Here is a 17,688-nt window from a genome sequence, read left to right as displayed (position 1 = left end):
AGCTATTGCCTGAAATTATTTTTATAAGACCAATTAGGTACTTTTTTTCCTAAGGAAAAATGCTAATTTTATTTCTAGGCCAAAGGTTGAGACCTCTGTCGAGTTCCCTGAAAATGGATTCAAGTGAGCTCACAGTCTTACAGGAGAATAACTTGGTGAAAGTTCTGAACATTTCCTAAAAATGCGATGGCAGAAAATACCTATTTTAACTCACCAGCAAATACGAAATGATGTGTCATTAATGTTCACATACAAGAGTTCTGACATTCTTTATGCACAAAGAACATTAGCATTCACCATTCAAAATGTAATGTTCTCTGCAAAATGTCAAGAGGTTTTCCCACTCACTTAAGAAAAATGTCTTCACTCTAAAACACAAGCAAGTGTTGATTTTCCACACTAATGGGAAATAAGAATAGCCTGGCATATAGTTCCTTAAAACCCCATTTAGTCAATATCTTTGAATCTTTTATCAGTTACTAATGTGTAACCAAATGACCTAATTTGAGTTTCCTCACCTCCCTTTCTCCTCTCACACCAACCCGTGGTAAGTGCTAATGAATGGCGAGGTCTAGGAGCCCACAGATGGAGCTCGGGCGAAGCAAGTGGGTGACACAGAAGCAGGAAGTCAAGAGAGAGCACTGTGGTTTGACTCCACACCTTTTTTTTTTTAAATCTGATTTCCAGTCTCATTTCTGCAGAAAATATGACACTATTTCAGGAGAATAAAAAGTGTACTTGCATGCAGAATCATTATGAAATTCATTCACTTATTCCATAGCATCAAAGGAACAGCTACCTATGACCAGCCAAGGAGTTTCTACTAAGAGGAAGATGGCTATTTTTTTAAAAAGGAGGGGGAAGAAAAAGAAAGGGAGTGGGAAAGGAAGAGAGCATAAAAGGAAAGGAATAAGACATTGGGAAGCAGATGACTCAAGGAGGGAGGCCTGGGCCTTTGGAGGGGAAAACAGTGGAGACAAGAGTCCTAGACTTACTAACAATTAAACACAGAACATTGAGGGCCAAAAACAACCCACTCTAAGCACTGGCCTCTGGCCTGCTCTTGAATAGGATCTATAAATCATTTCATTTATGGTCCTATCTGGGAGATAAGAACCAATATGTCATCATATAAAAAAGTCTGCACAAACATATCCAGAATTGCAAATGAAAATTGTTGACTACAAAAATTATTTGGGAAGCTGTATGTTGTTAGCAATTACATTACTGCAGATATGATAAACTTCAGGATAAAAAGAGAGGGTAGGGTATTGTGGTGCAAAAGTTCTAGGCTGAGTCAGAACTCTCAAGTTCTAGACAAAAAGCTGCCAGTAACAGCTGCACGGCTTAAGCTAATTGCCAAACCTTTCTGGACCTCAGCTTCTTCATATGTAAAATGAGAAATTACAACTGTGCTTCCTAAATTCCTTTCTGGCACTACAGTTGTGTGACCATGATTCTACCCCGTGGCTCTGACCAACAATAACATCTGTAGCCAGGGAGAATTTCTCCAGTGGGTCCCAGGAGAGGACAGCCCGTTTCTCAGAACTCTTTCCTTAGAGTAACAAAGCACCCAGAGGACAAGTTTGGAAGAGGTGGTCGCACCACTGTTAAGTCTTCTGGGCACTCCCGTGACCAACTAACGATAACACATACCCACCTGAGGATAGGCAGCTCTCAGTTTAGCCACTGAGTTTTTGTGAAATGACTTTCCCATGAAAATAAAAATCACTTCTCTAATATAAAGTAAGAGAAAACAGAAGGGAAGAAGAAGAAATGGTGAGACAAAGAAAAGGAAGAAAACACTTTTGTACCTGTGACAGGTTTTAGGTTCACTGAGGTCTGTTAGCAATGATTGAGGGAGATTTAAGTGGAAGACAGAAGAGCAGAAATGTGGGAGACACAGGCACCACAATCTACGTGTTGCCCAGGTAGTTGTGGGTTACCCAGGTCTCTAAGGCTGGGAAAAGCTACAAAGCAAATGAATGATTCTGCAGCAGGAGACAGTTTAGATATAAAATAAACAGAGGACATTTTGCACAGAACAACTTTACCAGCACAGCAAGGCTTAAACCTTCAACACAGAGACCAATATCTCTGGGTAGGTGCTAAGGGCTCTCGTAGATGTGGCAGTTGAAACTTACTCTTCAGGGGCACTTTGATTTTTCTATCTACTTCACCGATGGCAAGTTCAAAGGGCAACTATTCCCTTGCTGATGATGTCACGAAGAAAAAAATCTCCTTTCCTTCTAAGAAAACACAGTGGAGTGCGCTGGGGCACAGCCAGGACATTTGGCAATGGTGTCATCTGGAGACGCTGGGAACCCACATCAGGATATGTGTGGAGCTGGACACTACATGGACCTCACAGCAAGAGAAAATTTGAGTCAGTGTGTATGACATCCAGTTAAAGACAGTGATTCCACAGCTTGCTCAGAGTTTTGGAGTCTAGACCTGTTTTTGTGGCCTCTTTGACACTGGATAACATACACAAAGTACTCTCTGGAACATCGCAAAGATAGTCCAGGATCCTGCCCTGACGCTCCTTCATCCTCTTTCCACGCCCTTTGCAATCCAGCCACGTGTCACAGCCCCAGCTGCCATGAAGCGGCTTCTGGGAAGCACAACCTTTTTCAGTCTGTGCCTCTCCTCCTCGTACATCTTCCTGCCCTCTTCCGTGCTGCTTTGAAGCTCACCGTTACACAGGTTCCATGCCTCCCAAAGGAGAGGCAGCCAGCAAATCCTTTAAATTTATTTAAATTGAATGCTATTTAATTACGTAGAACTAGTTCTATGATACTCCTTTAAATAATTATAAATATATCAAGGGACTGGTAAAGCATTCCAGACAAGTGCTCAACTGCCTGCCCAAATTTCCCAGAGGCAAGAAAGGGTAATACAGCAGAGAGAGTTTCAGGTTTGGATAAGTCACTCACAGCTTTACCAGGGTTTCCTAAACCATACTCTCTAGGAGGGTTGGGTTGGATTTGGTTTGATTTGGGTTTGGGTCTTTTGGGGGGGGTTGTTTTTTTTTTGGTTTGGTTTGTGTGCTTGTTTATTTGGTTGGTTTTTGGCAATACTAAGAATTGAATCCAGAGCTTTTGCACTGAGCCCAACTCTATTTTTAATTTTTTCTTTTGAGACAGACTATCACTAAGTTAAGTTGCCAAAGTGGGCTCTAGTTATGATCCTCCCATCTCAGTCTTCCAAAATGCTAGGATTATAGAATGTACCATTATGTACTCTAAGGGACTTTTAAAAAAGTGACTTAACATGTGAGTGACTGTTTGACATTTTCCTCATTTTAAAATTGGAACAATAACAATTTTTCTACTTGGAGAGATGATGGCATTGAATAATGTCTCTAAGAAGAAATAAAAATTATTAAGTCAGTGGTTGTGATTGTTTTGTTCATATATCTCTTGCAAGGTGGCATGCATCTGGAATCCCAGCACTCATGAAGCTGAGGCAGGAGATTACTGAGCTCGAGACCAGCCTGGGCTACACAGTGAATTGAAGGTCAACCTGGACTATATAGAAAGACCCTGTCTCAAAAAAAAGAAATAAAAAAAGAAAAAAGATGGTTTTTATTTCTTTAGTGATATATATATATATATATATATATATATATATATATTATATCCCTTTCAGAGTGGTGCATTTAGTGAAATGCACTCTGAAAGGGATTTTAATTGTCAAATCCTTAATTTCTCTCTCCCATGCTATATGCTACCTCTCAGAAAATCTCATCAGCTCAATATTCAAAGTATGCATTGATTCAAATTCTTGATATTTAAAGAAGTAGTGTTCATTTTTTAAAAATTCAAGCAGATTTTTATTACACAAAGGATGTCACAATTGGACTTTTCTCCAACTTTTTGTACACAACTCTCCTTTCTCTCCACAGAAAGGCTGCTTCTGAACTTCTCATCTGTGACGGCAAGCACTGAAATCCTGACTGTAACAGAACAGGAGGAGAAATACCTCTATGCTTTAAATTGAGAGCAGGACACTGGTACAGAACTGTGGCACAATTTCAGGAGGATACAAATGCTTTTGTATTCAAAAGTACGCAGTAAATTATCTGTAGGCATGGACAATGACAGTAAGCCATCCTATATTATAACTGAAATCAGCAATGATGGGAATGTGATTCTCTTACATCAGCCAGCCTTCTCCTTAGTTCCTTCTTAGACTTCTCTGAGGTCTCTGGAGCTCCATCGTGGAGCTTTCCGTCACGGTACATCAGCGAGGACCAAGCACTATTCCAGGGTTAGAAGATGCCACAGCTCATCCCACCACCCATCCCATCTAGGGCACCCTTTTCAGGGTCCTTCTCCTCCTTAGGGACTTCTGTGACCATGACTTCTGCCACTGCTAACAGAAAAGCCACACACACACACACATACACACACACACACACACGCACACACAACCAGCAGCACTGGTAAAGCAGTTCTCACATTCTTTGTTGGATCAATAGTTCCTTTTTCTACCATATTCACAAAGTCTGCAAGCATAGTCTCATAACCAAGTTCAAAAGAGCTCTGCAGGATCTTCTCAAGTATCAAAGATCCTTCCTTCCACACCTGTGTTCTCAGCAATGGTCATCACAGGAATTCTGAGTGTTCTTCTAATAATTTCCATACTGATTTTTTGGCCCTTATCAGCAGATGTTAAAGCATCCAGGATGGAAATGCAGTGAAGCCGGGCACAGCTCCCAGCACAAATGCCTTCTGCACAGCTGCACTCAGGCCGTCTGTGATCCTGTCTTCTCATTCACCTCGATGTCACTTGTCCCACCAACTTTCAACACAACTGTGTCATCTGAAAGCTTCACCGTTCCCTCACTCAGTTTCTCCTTTTTATACTTACTAGTTTTAATTTCTGCTTGGTGATTTCTTGGATAGATTATTTAGGGTGTCATTTGTCACCTTTTCCTTTCAAAAGTATGGCACCATCTTTGGTCACAATGACCCCTCCAACTTTTCCTAAGTCATGGAGCTGAAAACCTTGGAACTTCAAGGCCAATCCCTCTCTCCAAATTGCACCACCAGTAGCTATTAATAGTCACATCTTCCCACTGGTTCTTCCTATTATCGCCAAACCGTGGGGCTTTGGCTTTTGCAATCTGAAGACCAACCTTAGCCTGCTCAAAACCACAATACTTGGAGCTTCTTGGTCAGTGTACTCAGCAGTCATGACAAGGGCTTTTGGTGAGTACTGGCGATTTCAAGAGCAGATACAGTAGACTGGATGCTAGAAACCTCCTCGCCCAGCAGAACATAGGCATCCTAAAACTCACACTTGTAGCCTTTCGATGTAGTTATAAAGTACAGCAAAATATATCCTAGAGCAAACTTCATGCCTTCAAAAATTTCTTCATTTTTAAAATGTAATGGTATTGTAGTTGTGTTTTTAAGAACAGTCATACTCTAGAAGAATATAGAAAGAAGTATTTACAAATGAAACTAATTGTTGAAGCTGGGTAATTCAGGGTCATTATACTCTTCCATTTCTATAACAGTGTGACAACACACAGTCAGATCAAGTAATTTCTCTCTTCACAGTGGGCTAGTGATCTGTGTATCACCAGGAGGAAAAGTTAACTCCCCTTACTCCACTGCAGCCAGACTGGCTACTCTGCTTAACACACCTGACAGGCTCCCGCCTGGGGCCTCTGCACTACTGTTCCGGTCAGCCTCCAGTGCCTTTCCTGGGATCTCCACACGGCTACACCCTCCTCTGTTTCACTTAACTGAAATATCTCCTTTGCAATAACAAAGTCTTTCCAGTGCAACCTTTACTGATTTGTCTGCTTTGATAAGTGATCTATTTCCAGTGCCTAGAACAGTGCCTGGCATAGAGAAGATGATCAATAAATATTTGCTAAATGCATGAATGACCAAACAGAGTCAGCCATCCAGTGAAACCAGCAGGCAGTTTGACACCATCAGTTGAGCAAGGTAAAAACATGTCAGACAGGCTACACTGGTCACTGTACGCCAGACTGGCAAACAGGGATTTCAATTGCTCTTTACAGGGAATAAGAACAAGGACCCAGTGACAAACTCAGAAAGTCAACAAAGCTAGTGCATCTGAGTTTTCCAGAGCCTAATAACAAGCAACTGCAGCTGCCCTACTCCCCTCAGGGAGCACCAGTGTTGCAGGTGTCCAGGCACAGGCGGGCTCATTCCCATTTTTGGATCTGAAGAACTTCTTCTCATTCCTAGCCAGTATCCTCTAATGAGTCTGTCTAGAAAGCAGAGTCAGAAACAACCGGAAATCTCTGAGAATAAGTGCTCAGATTCCCAAGCTCTGCCTCTTACAAAACTTGGCCGTGCTCAAAGGAAAATCAGCATTAAATATCTTTATTACTTTTTATAAGTGATATTTATAACTATTTATATTTATCTTAGAAATACTCTTCCTGATTCTCCTGATACAGTTCTTCAAGGTATACATTTGTTATGAAGTCAAAAGAAAAATAGCTAACCAACTTTTAATTCATTACCTTCCCCATCCTGAATGCTCTGCACAAATCTGACTCACACCCAGATGGGACAAATCACTCAGCTGTCAACCAACTGCCACGGGCTAAAGCAATTTTAGCCTCCTAAGCACTTGGACTCTAGAGGACGTGCTTCTACACTCGCACTACCTTTTGCTCCCAGCTATGCCTTGGAACGTGGCCCTGGGATTTCTTTAACATCCCTGGCTCCAGACTGAGTAAAAGGAAGTATTTTAGACGATTTGAAGCTTGTCACATCCTCTCTCTATATTTTCATCAAAACAATTTCAGAAAACAATCCCCACCCAGAAAATTGCACAACTACAGTTATCTGACCTATATTCAAGTGATTCCTGGAGCAGGTCCTTATCTTCCTTTTTCACACTGGGGTCTTCATGTCTTTACAGACATAACCATGCATGGAAGATTTCCCCAGCACAACCCCATGCAGCAAGCTATCTCTCAAGTCCTCCTACTATGCAACCAGACACCCGAAAAGGCAACAAACCAGCTGAAGGAGGGGAGTGCAGACCTCCCTAACATATGCTTCTAAATCTTTCATGTTTTAGAATGCATTCCAGAAATTTATTTTTTCTGAACAACTAATTCCTGAAATCTGATATTACCACATAAATAAGAAAACTTCCCCCAAGACATCCAAAATAAGTGTCACTTCATTTTTATTAGTACGTGTTTGTAGTACACAATGTTTATATTCTTTAGGGGCGAATTGGGGAATGTGCATAATACATCATAATTCTTTTTTATCCCCTTTCTCTTTCCTCCCTTGCCCTTGTATCCACCTCTTGATCTCCATTCCCTTTTCTTTGGTGCGTGTTTGCAATACATAATGCTTACATTCCTTGTGGATGTTATTGCTATAATACTATTAGCCTCACTCATAAAAATAATTCATAGTTGTGGAGACAAAATTGTTTCTACATGATCCTTACTCTCTGATTTTCTCCTCATGTATTGTAATATTTACTTTATACTTCAATTATGTATTTTTATAATTGTCAAATTTATGATGACCAAGAATTACAATTACCTGAATAATAACTACATCTACATTTAATCTTAACCTATGTGTTCTTCATAGTCAACAATAATGGCAGGGACTAGTGTCTGAATTTCACATCAGGTGCCTGCTTTCTTGGTAGAGAGGGGCAGGTGAAAGTTATACTTCCAAGCCTTCCAAACTATATACAGTAAAGAGTGAGGCTGTATGAATAGGGCTCCCAATTTAACCAGTCAAAATGCAGAACACCCAAAAAGTTAGAAGATAAACCACAAATTGTTTACTACAATGTCAAATGAGAAAAATCTAAAAAGTTGTTATTTATCTGAAATTTCAAATTACCTGGGTTTCCTACATTTTACCTGATAGCCCTAAATATGACACTTTTAAGGCAGGCAACAGCAGGGCTTGGGTCCAGCAGCAATTACAGATTTGAGGTCAGGACAATAGGAAAAGTTAATGATCACACGCTTAATCATGCTTTTCTCGTCAAAAGACAAAAGTTTGTTGGAGACAGAATGAGGAAATGCTGACCGAGGTCTCTTGGTCCAGTGGGATAGCACACTAAATTAATGTTCACCTGTTTACTAGAATCACCTGCAAATTAAAAAGGACCAGTGTACCTTGCAATTCACATAGCTAACATCACCAGAGAGAAGTTCCCTCACTTCAAAGTAAGGAGCATGAGGTGTGAGACTGATTTATCTTTCCTGTTTTCTCTCTACTTGCTGACGCTCTCCTTCATGTAGTTCCTTAAACAGGTTTAGCCTAGACATCGAGAAGATTAACGTGTACATCTTCTAAGAAGAAACACTAACTCTAAAATATTTATTACTGGCCTAATCTTACTGCGCACAGCATCACCTGTCTGCAAAGAGCTCCTAAACTACAGGAAGCTGTGCAAGAGCTTCAAGAAACCTATCTCAAGGGTGGCTTTGCCTTCACTCCTTAGGGGAAGTCATTTTGCTCAAAAGATAGTGATACTGCTCTCAAAACCAGAGCAACACACACACACACACACACACACACACACACACACCACACTTGGTCTACAATGTCTCACAAAAGAGAAAATAAATACAAAGGCCAATCTCAAGAAGTCCATACAGTATCTCCTACCTCAAATGGTTTTTCTTTCATATACATAAATGTCATAAAATATTAATCAGAACTTATTCAATTTCTACAGTATTGTGAAATGTAAGGTCATTACTATCTCTTTCAGGTATTTTAACTGACAATTCTAGTTCTTTAACTCATTAAAAAACAAAATAGAAAAAATGCTATACTTTTCCTGAATTATAAATCCTATCTTGATAAATATAAACTTCTACAGAACAAACTGTATTAAATTATCTTGCTTTAGCCTAGTAACAACTCATCAGTCATGATAAATGTGTTAAACACTTAACAGAAATATTAATTACACTTCCAACATATGGTTCAACCAATTACAATTATTATTAAACTTACATTTCACTTCCTCAAAATGAAACATTGAAACACGCAGGGGAAAGTGTAATAGTAAACAGCATGTAACCAACATTGGGTTCAGGAAGAAGTCCCAGAAAGACCCCTGACTTTCAACAAAGGGACCACATAACCAAGTTTTTATTGTACGTTGGTTTGTTTTTACTTTTGCCAATACTGCGGAGAAAGATCTATGATGAATTAATGCAAGTCCCACTTTCACGCTGGTAATAGTGGAATAAAAATAGCATCCAACTGCTTTGGAAATCTGAAAGGAGTCAGCATAAATCTCCAGGGAAATCTGGCAAGGTAATTCCTAACCTTTAAGATTTGGAAACAGAGAAAAGGAAAACAAGAAAGGGAATCTTCAATCACAAAGTAAACATGCTATAATTATTAAGACTGAAAGGAAACAACCTAAATGGAAGGGTAGGAAATAAGCCCCCACCAGAGAACTAAAACTGAACTGCTAAATGGAGATTAAAATTTTTCACACAGAGCATAAACCAATTAAACAGATGGCCGGCTGAGGCAGGTACAGTTATTGCATTCCTTTACCATCATCATAATTTTGTAGCCACCATAATGGGGCATTCCCTCATTCTGCTTTGTTGAGTTTCCACTACAAATGCTAGAACTATAAGTACGGCATGATATCTGTGCCCTGCATGAACAGGGATTGTTAGGTGAGGTGACAGTAGACGGGAGCCCAACATGGACATAGCCCTTTTTCTGTTCTCCTGGTTGGGAACCCTTGGGAAGTCACTTAACCTCTCTAGATGACGATTTCTTCACTTGGAAAATAAAGCGATAAGAACATATCATGTCTAATATCTCTTCTCAATTTAAAATGCTGGGATTCTATGATTTTACCTCTACAAAAACAAAGAGGTTGTAATAGATCATGTCTAATGTTGCTTTTAGATGAAAATACTTTGATTCTTTTTCTGATTTTATCTGTTCAAAGAGAAGATTGGACCAAATGAATGCTATAATTCTATCCAGCTTTGAAATTCTGGGATCAGTTTCACATGTAGAGAAATGACTTGCTATCAACAAGTTTTCCAAGGATTTTATTTAATGGCTGCTTCTGATATTGGAAGAGAAAACATCCCCCTACTTAATGGAAAATTGTTTAAACATGTAAGTATCATAAAAATAGCCGTTTCCCATAAAACTAAAAGCAGCAGCCTCGGGACACAGTCTAAGATTAAAATATTGTCACAACTAAAAATAAAAGCACTACAAAAAATTAAGCGACCAGCTGCCCGATAAGTTCATCAGCAACAGAACGCATCCTGCCACTTTTTTTCCACATACCACACAGTCGGTTAAAAGCTTCAGTTCCATTTTTCCAAATTTTAAAATCCTTAGCTGTACATTAGTAGCAGTATGAACTTGGGCAAGTCACTCCCTTTTCTGAGTCTTAACTTCTTCATCCATAAATGAAAATAATAATACCAGCCTCTAAAGATTTTCAGCAAGATGCCTGGTGTACTGTGCTCTGAAAACCAAAAAACACTCACTGTCAGGTTATCTCTCTGAATCTTAGCCATTTACCTTTATTTTTGTTAATACAACGACTTGCTTCTGTATATTTCTAAACACTTATTCTGTTGCAGGAACTAAGTTGCACTTGCAGGGAGTACCAATTAGCAAGACACAGCCTAGGCTGACTCCTTTGCCATGCTCAATCCACCAACCCATCTTTGACCTGGTCCCCCAAGGGACCAGGGCTTCCCACCTGGCTAAGTGTCTCTCCTCAGTGCTCCTCCTGGTCTCTAACACATTTCTTATTTCACTGTTCCCTTATCCACACACTCCTCATCTCCCTTACGGGACTCTGAGCTCCTCAGTGACATTATAATGTTTCCAATGTCTGTCTCTGCCACATAAGCCAGTACACCATCAACGGCCAATGTAGCTTGCTGAATGAGTGCATATATACATAAGTTAATAAAATTAATAAAAGTCTACCAAGTTAATCTATAACATTAATATGACCTACTAAATCAGGGTGACAAATTTACTTTTAACCAAAATGGAAGGAATTCAATGGTGACTATAATAGAGGTAACCAAAAAGATGACATATGTGCACAATACACACTGAAAGTGATTGGAAAGAAAGCTCATCTGGTAGAGGTAGCATTTCAGCTAAGCTTTGACTTCTTAGTAGAATGAGCTTAGCAGAGATGGGAGAGGACAGAAGAAAATCACATGCTACAGAAAAAAATGACTGTGCAAAACAGAAGTAGCAAAATACCATCCCAAGCTGGCTTTCAACAAACGCTGCTTGGAGTGACAATAGGTGACTGGTTGGCACCAAATTACAAGGGTTTAGATGCCAGACATGTGTATGTTGACCAGTGAGAAAACACTGAGGAGCAGTGAGCAGACAGATGAGATCAGACCATGTGTGAGATGCCTTGAGAATTTCTTTCCGTCACTTGTAGGTTTCTTAGAAGAGGGCTGGATTCAGTATTAAGCAACTCTGCTTTCAGTGGTCATAATTACTAAGCATCAAAAAACAACGAACCAGAGTCTAGAAGAGTGGGTTGCTGGCCCCTCATGGTTCAGGACCTAGAATCTGCTAGCCAAGCAATGTGGGTCTTGGAGAAGACTTGTGTTCACTTCTAACCACTTTTTCTACCATCCATATTTCTACCATCCTTACATCTGCCTATTCCGGGCAGAATCACAGGAGAAAAGAACAGGCGTGAGGACTGGCCAGTGTGAGGACGGAGCCTGAGCAGACTGTGCCAGATGCCTGGTGTCAAGACTCTCTCTCATCAAAATGTGGCCTTCCAAAACACAAAGTTGAAAGAGGGAGCATTACAAATGCCTACATTCTGATTGCATTAAGAATTCTGCAAATACGTCAAAACAGGAGGGAGTCCATCGGGAGAGTTACAACTAAGTCCTCCTCCACTTGTCCAAAGATTCCAACATAACAGAACTTTCCAAATGCTCAACTGGAAATGTTGTGCAATCAACCAATTGTACTGTAATTTAGGATTTTATGGCTGCCTAAACAATGCTAGAGGTTATATCCTGCTACTAACAACCTGATGTTGTGGCAACTCTCTGAAGAGAACTCCCCTGGGATGGGGAGGTTATAAGAAACTTATCATCTTCACCTTAACACTTAACAAAGATCTAGTCAAAGTAATAGGCATCAGTGCACACTGGTATCAGTGGTTCAGATTATTCCCAAATTTCATCTTCATGTCTTGAAACAAATGTCAACATCCTCCTGTTCTTCAACATGCATTTTTTTGAATCAATAGCAATCACAACTGTCTGCTTTGGGTCTTGTTTTGGAAAAATGAGGAGTAGAAATGAATTCTACTGCCATCTTTGTCCTCAGGCGTGACGTATTTGCAGAATTCCTGTCCTCAGGAAGCCCAAATGAAGGGATGTAGACTTGATCTGAACTTTGTTTCTCAAGGTTGGAACACAGCAAAACCTAGAGACACACTGGGAGTCTCCTGCCTCCACCTCTCCATATTTAGAACTGCATGCGGACACCATCCATCTATGGTGGCAGGAGGATGGAATGCAGAGACAGAGACATAGGAAACATGAAACCGCAGACTAAGGAAAAGCCCCAAGCAGATGCTTTGTTCTGTTTTTCTTTTCCTTATTGTAGTTTAAACCCCAGAGCAATTATCACAACTGCTAAGATATGGCCCAAGTATCCACAGGGTTTTTTTGTTTTGATTGATTGAGTGATTGATTGATTGATTGATTGATTAATTGAAGTACTGGGGACGGAACTCAGGGAAACTCTATCACTGATTTAAATCATCAGCTCTTTTTTTTTTAAACAGGATCTCAATGAGACAGGGTCCCTATGTATCCCTGGCTGGCCTCAAACTTGTAATTCTGCCTCAGCCTCTTTGCTAGGGCTACAGGAATGCACCATCAAATCTGGCTTCCCCGTTTTTTAAGCATCTGGATGAACTGTAGTCATCCTTGAGTCTGCCACTCAGCAAGGATTGGAAACCCACCCTCTCTCATAGATGCCTCTGGTACCCTAGATCACAGAGAAATGCCCTCCACTGTCTTCAGCATGCAACAATTTTTCTCAAAACAGCTCACCTCGGCCTCAACACCTTCCCTTGCTAGGATCACCTCATCCCATCACAGTTGATGTCTCTGTTTTCAGAAACTAATTGATTTTTACTTACTTAGCAGTTATTACATTTGTTTTATTCTTTTCTAGCATAGTATGCAGCTTATATTAAGCATTTCAGGAAATACTAGCTTCCTGCTTCTTTTTGGGGTTGAAAAAGTTTAAATTCTAAATTACAAAGTATACTGAAGTTGGTCCCTTCAAGACACACAAAACAAATAGAGGGGTATTAAAATGCTGCAGACTCTGAAAACTGTTTTTCACCTTCCATGTGTAGTGTTCATTTTTCTTTTAAAGAAGAAATAATGTAATAACAATATAAAATAACATAATGAAATCATGCCTTGTTATGTGCTGGACATGTTTTAAGCCTTAGACATCCATTAACTCATTTAATTCCCACACTAGTCAAAAGATACGCGCCCTATTCATTTTACAGATGAGCAAGTCGAGGAACACAGTTAAGTAATTCTCCAGAAACTGCTGTTAGACAAGTCAAGCCATGGTGGAAACATTAGATGCCTGGCCCCAACCATGTGCTTAATTCATTCCCTTATAGAGTTCATTCTCATTTTTCATGGGAGCTGCATTATCTAACTCCTATACATAAGGAATTATTGAATACTGAACCATTGCTTTGAGGGGAAAACTGGGAGGGTCCTTAGGAATCTCTGGCCATAGCAATTTTCTCAACCAACCAATATTTATCCTTTTTGTGTGTGTCTTTCCATTTTAAATCACTTTATTTAATATAAACGGTTGATATATTAACAATGAATTCATTCAGTCACACTGCAACTCATCCCTACACAGAATCCATCTCCTTTAGACATGACATGGCTTTGTAGCACTTAGAAACACAAGAGATCACTTTAGCACGAAGCCTGGAGGTCTTTTCAAACAGTAAAGTCACCAAGAAAAAATTTGAGAATGCAGATGTGGGCCTTAAACAGATTCTAAAAGGCCACATTTATAATTCAAAAGCTGGCGTGAGAACACAGAGCGCTTTATTCAGCCTCAGCCAGTGGAATCCTGTGAGACACGTGCCACCCTACACAGCTCCCTGAAGGATCCAGAGGATACCTTACCTATCGATTTGGGGGTTACAAATAAATATCGTCAGCTAAGTGAATGTGCAAATACTGAATCACTCACTAATGAGACCAGACTCTTCCTATAATGTTCTATGGAGGCCCTGTCTCATCGCTGCCTGAGAGATGCTCACGAACATCCGTATTCTCCCAGTGTATCTGTGGACCCTTTCCTGCGTGGCCCTTTTCATAGCTAGGAGCCCCAGGAACTTCCAGATCACCACCAGCCATTTACTCAGTCAACAACTTCTCAGCTTGCTCCCGTGCCACATGCTTTGCTAGAAGAAACACAGAGATGAATAAGACAGGGTGTCTAGCTGCACCAGTACTCAGAGATCCCTTCTAACTAGAAACTAAAAACACTTCCAAAGGCCTCATAATTATTTTCTTATAACTAAAGAAAATAACTTCTCCATGTAACTAACTTGTCTTATACTGAATTTGGAACATGTACTCTTTCACTTTGAATTGCTTAAAATACTCCAACAGAAATAAATACAAACATTTGAAGGATTTTTCCCCCTAACGCAAAAAGTTAAGTTACTACAAATGAACCTTAAAATCAATTGTTTCTAACAGTGTTATATAGTGAATGTTTAACCTGCTGCCCCCCCAAAAATCATTTAAAACATCATGATACAAGTAAAATGAATGATGAATATATTTAAACGGCTTTCAAATATTAGTGATTTTGTTGTTTGGGTAGGAAATTAAAGTTGTCACGGATATGTTGTGCAAGTTCTCATGGTTCTAGAACTCTTGAAACTGGCTCTACAGGAGAGTGACGGCCAGCCCTGCACTCTTATCTGCATGACATACAAGCAAGCAAAAGATCTGCGCATTAGAATTGCATCTATTTGGGCTGTAAGGCTTCCCACCTATTGTATGGAACACCATTACTGCTGGTATCACAAACATGTACTTCATGCAATCTGTGTCCTCAATGAAACTACTCAGTTTGGAACAAGGAAACCAAATTAATGAATGAGCAAACGAACTATCCAAGCAATCCTTGAAATTTTCTTCCTGACTTTGTTTCAAGTTTCTAGACAAAAAAAAAAAAAAATTTAACTCTTAATCTAGTTAATGCCACTCTAAGTTTTTAAGGCATGTTTTCACAGTAGGGGCTTTCTCATAGTTGGTAGGAATTCTGCTTAGCTCTGTTTCAAATTTCATTAAAGTAACAATGAAATAGGTCAATAAAGAAATTAACCTGGAAAGGTAGAAGGAAAAATCTGAGAATACACAGATGGAAAAACTAAAACAGAAAAGAAAAAAGGTTTTACGGGAGGAAAGAGCCAGAAAAAGTTGAACAGGAGTTTAAAGTTTTTATTTATTAGAAGATAAAGCAAAGGAAACAAGAAAATACGAGAGTAGACTGAAAATTAAAAGATCACGGAGCAAAGAGTCAGCACGCCAATGCACAAGTGACTATTTCTAATATTGTTTAGGTTCAGGAAACTAAAAGAGACCTTTAACTTTACTTTGCAAAGTCATTAGAAGAAAAAGCCTGTCAGTGAATCAAGGAACAAAGAAAAGTGCCCAGCATGCCGGGCTAGCACAAGTCAGCTGCGTGGACCCTGCTCGGGCCAGGGCTCAAAAACACAGACACTGAGCCCAGGGACACAGGACCAGAATGGAACCAAAGAGGGTCAGGTAAGCCAAAGGCTTGATAGGCTCTGAGCTGGAGGTAACAGCTAGTAGCCTTTCACTACTTGAGATTGGTAACACTTGGGCAATTCGCAAGACAAACTCCATCTGAGATGTTTGAGGGCTCATTTGAATGAATATATCTAGTCCTGAACATTACTTAACTAACTTGATTAGTTTTAAATGGACTTCTGCAGTTTTCCAAGAACCATTCATACAAAACTATAGAGGAAACACAGTTACAGGCCAAGGAAGTCAATTACCTTCTTACGGATGACACATTTGATTAAAGCAGAAAATGTTACGGAAACAAACTAATGACAAAAGTTGTCCTTCTAAACAGTCTCAGAGAAACAAACAAGCAAATAAGCAAATCCAGGTTTTTAGGGGTTTTTGGTTTGTTTGTTTTAATTTTCTGTGTAGCAGTTACAGGTACATGATAGACTCTATTAATATTATTGCCAATAACCTAATTGAAATTTTCAGACCATCAAACTATAACTACATAAAAATGAGGCAAGTATACAAAAAGGATTTTGTGATGGTAGAAACATTTTTAGGCTATAAATATAGGCATCCAGAAACACTACCAACCCGAAATGAGCCCAACACTTCACTGCCATCATGATTATCACTGCCATCACCATTATCATTGTCATCTGCACAGTTCTGGATTGCCACCACCACACCACAGTATCACTTAGAAGTGGCACAGTACCGCGTTTTTTATTTAACCAAGTCCCTTATAATTAATATTTTATTAAACTACACAAAAATTTCTCGATTTGGATCAAAATAATTGTCTTTCTATCCTCCATGTGTTTACACATAATTTAAAACACTGTTAATTAACACATTCCTCATAATTCCTAATACTATTCTCTAAGGCTCAAGACTCAGTAATTATGATTTCTTGGCCCATGAGATCAACAATATTATAAAAGTGCTAACCTGGACTTCCAGCCCACATAAGTCCTCTGATTTCAGAAGACGGGAGGAGCGTGTTTTAGGAGTAAAGAATGGAACAATTCAGAAATGCTTTTATTTTTCAAAAAAAATTATATCATCCATCAATTCACTGGCCGACTTTAAAATATAAAAGAAACCCACTCCATGACTTCGATAAACTGCCTCCTTTCCGTGAAATCTCTTATGCTTTCACTTTGGATAGTTGGTGTGCAAGTGGCTAGGTATTTTGGATTTATATGGCCTCTTTCGCATTTTGGTTCTAAGCAAGTATAGGCACTCTTGAGTTTTCTTTCTCAGGTAAACAAAGCATTAAACTAAAAGACTAACCTGCTCCTCTCCATTCAGTCTCCTAGATGAGAACACCCGAAATGAGCCCAACATTGTGCTGCTCTCTCTTTAGGATTTTCTAAAGTTACACTAAAAATAATATTGAAATAACAGGAAGGTGTAAGATGTATTAACTTTGTGTCGCGTATAGAGTTGAGATATATATAATCAAGATTCATTGCTTTATGTAAACTCATCTTCACATATTTCATCAGGCTTTTGACATTCTAAAAATGCATCTATACATGTTTTTTTTTGTGACAACCCAGGCTGCAAACAAATTTACACGGTAATGAAGATGTTATCAAAATACATCTTCCAGAGGAAAAGGATTTACATTATCAGCATTCAGTATCCAAAAGCCTTGGCCGCTTATATCTGCTTTTCCTTCCTACTGTTTAGCTCGCAAAAACACCAAAATAAATATTAATATATGGATAAAGTAATAAAAATATCTAATGTTTGTATACATACCACTTTCACATATCCAATCTCACTTAATAAAATTACTG

The 17,688-nt window shown here is 39.3% G+C and overlaps 1 protein-coding gene and 1 pseudogene across 6 annotated transcripts in view; both read right to left on the bottom strand.

Moving 5' to 3' along the window:
• Esr1 (estrogen receptor 1) overlaps nucleotides 1–17,688 on the bottom strand; it is a 357,099-nt gene that overhangs the window by 237,873 nt on the left and 101,538 nt on the right. The window lies entirely within an intron of this gene.
• Nucleotides 4,244–6,030, bottom strand: LOC106027370 (60 kDa heat shock protein, mitochondrial-like; annotated as a pseudogene).

The sequence above is a fragment of the Cavia porcellus genome, unplaced genomic scaffold (genome assembly GCF_034190915.1).
Source record: "Cavia porcellus strain 051 isolate PalLab524CR breed Dunkin Hartley unplaced genomic scaffold, mCavPor4.1 scaffold_22, whole genome shotgun sequence".
NCBI classification, from domain to species: domain Eukaryota; kingdom Metazoa; phylum Chordata; class Mammalia; order Rodentia; family Caviidae; genus Cavia; species Cavia porcellus.
Note: the sequence above shows the minus strand (reverse complement) of the source record. Positions and strands in the feature narration are given on the sequence as shown.